Here is a 7753-nt window from a genome sequence, read left to right as displayed (position 1 = left end):
CTCAGTCTCAGACATGCAGCAGTGTTCCAGCAAAGCTCAGCTCCAGATGGAAGAACAACGCCTCATTTTCCACTTGAATACCCTCCAGCCCCACCTACAGTTCCATTATTTTAGTGCCGGAAAGCCGCCATGTCATATTCTCTCCTATTCACGTAATGTCGTCTTTAGCAGCTTTCCTGTCTTAGGGCGCTCTGTTCTGCACCTCATTTGCTTCCCAAAAAAATCAACATAAATATTTCACATGGATGTACTGGCCCAATGTGCACAGTTGAGGTGACACACTCGTGGAGGTCTTCGTGGTCTTCTCCTGTTCTCTGTACCCTATGTTGAGGAGCGCAGTGCTTGTCACTAGCCACCTGGGTATCAGAAAAATGTTTAGAAACAAAACGGTTGAATTATCTGACAGTGGAGAGAGCCCGGTTCCTGGGGACGGAACAAACAGCAGCAAGGAGACAGAATGAGAAGCAGCTTTTCTGGAAACTGTTTTCCGCTTGCAATTCCAAGAGCATTCTCAAATGTATTTCACACTGAGCAAGTCTCAGCTAGTTCAAGAGGTGGGGCGGGTACGGGCGATGGGGTGCGCCTGGTATCCAGCTCGTTGGTCTAGGGGTATGATTCTCGCTTTGGGTCTTCTACTACTCCGACTTGCCAGAGATGCGGTGCTTGAGGAATGTCAGCAATGAAGCAAGATTGGAAAATTGGGACTGCTCTCCACGGAGAACAGAAGCCTTGCAAATCATGAGAGGCCTAGACACAGGAAATAATGTTGTGAAAATGCTCCCACGCCTGAAAGGATCCACAACGATTCGGCAGAGTTTTAAAGTCAGGAGGGAAAGAAGTAAAAGTGACATTAGGAAGAACGTTTTCGTACAGGGAGTGGTTAGGGTCAGTAAATCCCTGTCTGACATTGACAAAGAGGAAGATTCAATGGACCCGAAAGGGAATTCGCTGGTCATGTTCAGATGTGCAGATTTACACGGAAAAGGCACGGAAATACGAATTGAGACACACGTTTACTAACAGTGTAGAACCAGCAGATCGAAGGTGGGCCACATGGCCTCCGTCTGCGCTGTGATACATGTTGTGATTCAGAGTGAAATCACAGTTCGATCAACAGAGTGTGGGAATTTAGAAATAAGTTTATATTTACACAGCCTCCATACGTTTGCGAAACAGCATATTACACGACAGCAGTGGAGATCTTTGACATCAGGCTCGAACGTGCATGCCACACTGCAGACAAAAGGTTGAAGGGACCTGTGGAAAACCCTCCGCGTGGGAAAGTAGAGGGGCGCAGCAGGAGGGTGCTGGGTTCATGTCACTCGATCGAAACTCTCGTCTGCTATTGCTTCCCTTTGCAACGGTACTCTGTTCTATATCTTGCCTTTGCTTCTGCTTCACAAATCTTCGAGCATCTGAGCTGAATGTGTCACTAAACACTGGCCCAACTTACACAATTGAGGGGAAGTGCTTGTGGAGATTTGAATTGCTTTCCGCCAGTCTGCTCTGAACTGAATCCTAACACATCTTCTATGAAATGGGAACGGGCTAGTGAAGTAGAAACAATTCGAATTCTAATCCATACACTGCGGAAACAGGCCCTCCTGCTCAACAAGTCCTTATCAACCCTCCGAAGAGTAACCCGCCCAGACCCGACATTTACTTCTGATTGATGCGCCTAACCTACCGACCTCTGGGCACTATGGTCAGTCCACCTAACCTGCACATCTTTCGACTGTGGAAGGAAACCGGAGCACCTCAGGAAACCCACGCAGACACGAGGGATTGAACAAACTCCACACAAACAAGCCGCACAAGGGTAGGATCGAATTCAGGTACCGTTATGAGACAGCAGTGTTAACCACTGAGCCGCAAAGCCACATTATTTGCGGTCGTATTCATTCCCTGCAACAATTCCCCACTCCGGTTCAGACGTGAATGACAGGACGATCAGCATTTCGAAAGCAGCATCACCATACAGACACAGTTCCCATGGTTAGGACACATATCACCGATTGCGAATCGCCTCGGAGAGATACAAGTGACAGAAAGTCGCATGGAAATGATGGACTGAACGGCTTCAGGCTGCGGCGGAATGACGTCACGCGTTTATGCCGCCCCTCTCCCTGTCTCTGGGACAGAGCGGCTGAGGGAGAAACAATGGCTCATTTTCAACTTCATCTGGGACAGTTGGGGCTCAGATGTTCACTGCTGCCCGTTCGCAGCAAAGAAACAGACGCCCGTGTTAGAAAAGTCTTTCTGCAGGATTGCTGTGTGAAGACGAATTCTGAAAACCGAACCGGCTGCACACAAATACACTCATATGAATTTACCTGAGGGAACAGTTTCCGGTGTCCATTTCCATCTGTCCCACCAGCACAGCATCTTTCTGTCTCTTTGATTACAGACCTGTGTAATGTAGTTAAAACTTGCCCATTTCCTACGCATTAGTGTAAATTACGTCTTCCACCCCAAGTGATTGACAGAGAGCAGAAGAGCGAATGGGCTCTGCCCTCCCCCAGAACTATTTGCACGTCGAAACAAATTGGTTTAATTATCCGCCAGTGGAGAGAGTCCAGTTACTGGGAACGGGACAAACAACAGCGTCCTGGGCGCAGGGAGACGGAATGAAAAGCAAATGTTGTGGAATCTCTTTGCTGCTTGCGATTCTTGGAGCAACTCAAACGTTTTTCACACTGAGCAAGTCTCAGCTGCTTCAGGGGAGGGCGCTTGGAGCGTCCGGGGTCAGCGAAGCGCGCGTCGGCAGCGGCCTGTGGCTCGTTGGTCTAGCGGTATGATTCTCGCTTCGGGCCTACAGTAGGGTGGACTTGCGAGAGATCCCGGGTTCGAATCCCGGACGAGCCCTCATTGCTTCGGTTGCCTTGTGCAGAAACGCCGGCGCAATTTTCTCAAAAAGCACATTTATTAAATGAGATCGGACTGCGTGAAGGAGGGATGGCGTCGAGCTCCCATTACAGCGAACAGGGTAAAAGGAAACACTTGCTCAAAGTGAAAACAAACATTGCACATCGTTCGCCCGCGCAGTCCGACTCTGAATTAATCCTCCAGCTGCATTATTGCTCAATTGTGAGCTTGAAATTTCAGGAAGCGGGGAAATGAAGTGATTGGAGGCAGCGCTGAACAGGTTGATGTTTATGGTGCCGTGTATGAGGATTGTCAGCAATGAAGGTAGATTGGAAAGTTGGGACAGTTCTCCTTGGAGAACAGTAGGTTGAAAGCTGGCCTGCCTGACGTTTTTCAAGTCATGAGTGTCTAGACACAGGAATAATGTAGTGCAAATGCTCCCACGCCTGAAAGGATCGACAACGATTCAGCAGAGTTTTAAAATCACGAGGAAAAGAAGTAAAAGTGACATTAGGAAGGACTTTTTCGTACAGGGAGTGATCAGGGTCAGTAGGTGACGCAAACATCAAACAATCTTGTTCCTGAACCCATAGGACAGACGGATGGGAATGGAAGACAAGAAGAAAGAGAGACACAGATTGAGCGAGAAAAGGGAGAAAAGTCAGAAAAACAGAAGTTAAGAAATAAACATAGAGAGACTGAGGAAGGGATACAATTCCATTGGGTCCCTGCTTTCTCTGTGGTTTCATACACTCCCTCTCATCCATGAGAGACAGGCCTTACTCCGAGAATCTACGACAGTCTGTCTGGTTCAGGGACGGTGTGGGGGTGATGGACGGTGGTTAATCGATCAAAACTGACACTGAGACTCGAACAGTACCCACAATCACACACACACCCTTTGATACTCACTTCACTTCATGCTCCATCCACATGGCAATGGGAACTATGGCTGACAGGACCTCCTTTAAATACCTTCAGGTCTATGACTTAAAGACCCTTCTGTGCCCAAAACTCAGCTCTTCTACAGAGAGTATACCACCCCAGGGATGGAGCATTGCAAGTTGTGAGTTGAGAGGAAGCGGGGGTGGTGTGAGAGAAAGCAGCAGCTCAATAGTTTAGTCCAAACTATCTGTCTGTCTGTCCCTCTCTTCCTTCCCCCACCTCCTCACCTCACACACAGATTACAGACTTAAAATCCACACAGAGACAAAGCCGCAGTTTCAAACCAGCAGCAGCCACAACACACTTACATTTAGACAATAAAACAAAGGCTTCTGCACCCAAAGGACACAGATTTATTTCACAAGGAAACAAGGATTTTCACAAAGCTGAACACAACATTGTCTGAGTATATCTCCGAACTTGTTTGTAAAAGTCAGTGATTCTGTGTCTCACTCTGACTGTATTGCGCTTCCATCTCTGTGTTAATGTCTGTTTTTCTGTGTTGATATGACTATCTCTGCAAGCAATGGGACACAGATTATGTCGGTGGGAAGTTTGAGTGTGTCTGTCTGTGTATGAATGACAAACTGTCTGCAGTGGCACACATTGTCCCGGAAGCGTGTGTCTGAAAGTTTCTATATAGCTGTCTGTGAATCTGATTTTGTGCCTGTGAGTGTTGGTGTGGGCCCAGTTCTGCCTGTAATGGGACAAACTTTGAATCATCACGTTTATAATTCATTCTTTCAAAGTCAGATTTTCCCTCTCTCTGAGAAGTACAGGAACACAATGCCGCCTTCTGCTCACAAGCGCCACATTTCGCTGTTCCACTGCATCTGTTTCCTGGGGGAGATCCATCTGAATCTTAATGAGAACAGCCGCAGCAGCACACAGCTGCCTGAGTCAGGTGTGAACTCAAAAGGTGGGATGACTGAGTAAATCCTTTCCCAGAAAAGCAGCAGGTAACAGCTTCTTACCAGTGTGTATTCGTTGGGGTTTCAGAAGGTTTTTTTGAATGGACAAATCGTTTCCCACACACAGAGAGGGGAATGCCCTCTCCCCAGTGTGAACGTACTCATGTATCAGCATTTCATGTTTGTGTTTAAAACTTTTCTCTCAATGTGAGCATTTGAAATGTCTCTCAGTATTAACCAGTTGGTGTGCCTAGAGGTTGATAACAGAGAATGCCTTGTTACACTCAGAGCAGGGGAATGGCCTCTCCCCAGTGTGATCTCACTGGTGTGTCAGCAGGTAGGATGAGTCACTGAATCTCTTCCCACACTCAGGGCAGATGAATGGACTCTCCCCACTGACTGCATTCTTGTTTCTCAAGAACGGGTGATTGATTGAATCCCTTCCCACAAACAGTAGATGAATGATTTATCTCCAGTGTGACTGCATCAATGAATTTCCAGCATGTATAGACATTTGTATCCCTTCCCACAGTTTGCACATTTCCATGGTTTCTGTGGTGTAGATCATGTCTCTCCATATTGGATGATCAGCTGATTCCTCACCCAGACACAGGACAGGGTTAATAGACTTATAGAATCCCTACAGTCCACACGTCCGCACCAACCCTCTGGGGATAAAGACATCCAGACCTATTCTCCTACCCCATTACTGAACATTTACCCTTGACTAATGCACCTAACCAACACGTCCCTGAAAACAATGTGCAATTTTAGAACATAGAACATAGAAGAATACAGCGCAGTACAGGCCCTTTGGCCCTCGATGTTGCGCCGATCCAAGCCCACCTAACCTATACTAACCCACTATCCTCCATATACCTATCCAATGCCCGCTTAAATGCCCATAAAGAGGGAGAGTGGACCACTGTAATTTTAAATGGTCAATTCACCTAACCCGCCCATCTTTGAATTGGGAGAAGAAACCAGAGTATCCAGATGGAGCTGGCACAGACCCAGGGAGAATGTGTAAACTCCACAGAGACAGTCGCCTGAGGCTGGGATTGAGCCACTGTGGCGATACAATCTCTCCCTGCTGTGAATGGTGGGATGCTATTCAATCTGTGGAACTGGTGCAGGACTTGTCCATTTGTCACTGGGTACACTGATGTTTGCAAACTTTTCCCACAGACAAACATTGACAATCTAATGGTTTTCAAATCCTGATGAATTGACTCACTCTAAGATCCTGATAAGATATTTGCTTGGAATTCTTGCTGATAAATGTGTCTCTGTGATTCTCTGTAAAACAAACTTAAATCAGGAAAAATTAGAGATTGAGCAATCGTACTGTTTAAGATACTAAAAGGAGTTAAGAATCATAAAAACCTTATAGTGTGGAAGCAGGCCGTTTGAATCCACACCCATCCTCTGAAGAGCATCCCACAAAGACTCACCCCATATCCCTGCATTCCCCATGGCTTACCCACCAGCCTGCACATCCCTGCACATCCCTGCACAATTTAGCATGGCCATCCCACCTAACCCATATACCGTTGAATTGTGGGAGGAAACAGGAGCACCGAGAGGAAACCACACAGACATATGAAGAAAGGGCAAACTCCACGCAGTCACCAGAGTCTGGAATCAAACTCACGTCCCCAGAGCTGAGAGGCAGCAATGCTAACCATTGGGTCACCATGGAGTTCTTTGCATCCAGTAATTTGTGTGAAAGTCACTCAAATACTGACCGTGACACATTACTGGACTGTCACGAAAAACTCAACTAGCTGACAAATGTCTTTCAGGTAAAGGGCGCGTTCTGGCCGTCCACAAGATTCAGCCCTCAATGAGAGTAGAGATCGTGAGAGCAGTGGGATATTTACAGACGGATTCCTACATCTACATCCCAGGAATAACTGACAGATCCTCACTTCAAGAAGATCAAGATTAGAGTGTATGAAGAAGCATCACCTATAAACTCCGCTCTCAGACACACACTGTCCTCCCGTAGATACAAGTTTTTGTTTCTTTAGAGAGAGGGAGAGACAGAGAGAGAGAATTGCAGCTCACTTACCTTCAAGAACCAGCTGCTCCGAAGCCTCTCCTTCTTAGTGCAGGAGAGACAAACGTTCCTCTTGGTTTGAGATTGTTGTGGGGAAATTCTTCCACTCTAACCCCGTGTGAACGAATTTCCCAGAGTTCAGTACTAACTCGAATACAAACATTTCCCAGCAGGTTGTTCCTAAACCCATCCAGTCCCTCCCTCCAGAACTGTCTCTCACTTTTCAACTCCACCAGCTCAGACACCCGGACTGCGCATGCTCCATAAATAACTCGGCGCTGCCTTTTGTTCACTCTGATTGGCTCGGTGTCCCGCCAATTCCAGAATGTCGTCCCGAGCTGCCCCACTTTCTATTGGGCAGGACATGCGGTCAGTCACGCAAGAGCTGAAGCATAAAAGAGATATGTGTTCATCTCTGTGCCAGCGTGTGTTTATTGTCCATCCCTCGTTGTCTGGAGGGCAGTGAGGATTTAACCACAATGGAGTCACATGTATGTCTAACCGGAGAAAGGTGAGCCCAATGGTATCTTACAATAGTTGACAGTCCAGATTTTTAATGACTTAACAGAACACCCCTATCTGGCCTGGTGAGATTTGAACATCTCTCACAGAACATTAACCAGGGTTAGCTAGGACTAGACCAGTTACATTGAAACAAAACCACTGTCTCATGTGACAGGAATTTCCAGCTTTGGTCAACAAGAGGACACAATGTTTTAGGGAAACCAGAAGTATCTATTCAGAATTTCCATCATGATTTTACAGGAATAACTTCTGTAAAACTTCCTAACAGGATTTTAGGGAGAAGATTTACATATGAAAAGAAGAATCATAATCCATAAATCCGTGTGTGAGTAAGAATAATACTTATTGTTACGTCATGGAGATCAAACCCTGTTAATTAAACTAACCGCCCAGAAAAAGCTTATCTTGCCTCATAATCTGTTAAAATGTGAGTGACAGAATTCCT

At 46.5% G+C, this 7753-nt stretch overlaps 1 non-coding gene across 1 annotated transcript; it reads left to right on the top strand.

Moving 5' to 3' along the window:
- Positions 1-2775: 2775 nt before the first annotated feature.
- Positions 2776-2865, top strand: trnap-cgg (transfer RNA proline (anticodon CGG)). The gene is given in 2 exon segments: positions 2776-2811; positions 2830-2865. It is a non-coding gene; the product is annotated as a tRNA-Pro (tRNA).
- Positions 2866-7753: the final 4888 nt, after the last annotated feature.

This window comes from Chiloscyllium plagiosum, unplaced genomic scaffold, assembly GCF_037043375.1.
Source record: "Chiloscyllium plagiosum isolate Xiang-an unplaced genomic scaffold, Cpla_swu_hap1 HiC_scaffold_27, whole genome shotgun sequence".
Classification (NCBI taxonomy): Eukaryota; Metazoa; Chordata; class Chondrichthyes; order Orectolobiformes; family Hemiscylliidae; genus Chiloscyllium; species Chiloscyllium plagiosum.
This window is presented reverse-complemented; position numbering and strand designations above follow the sequence as displayed.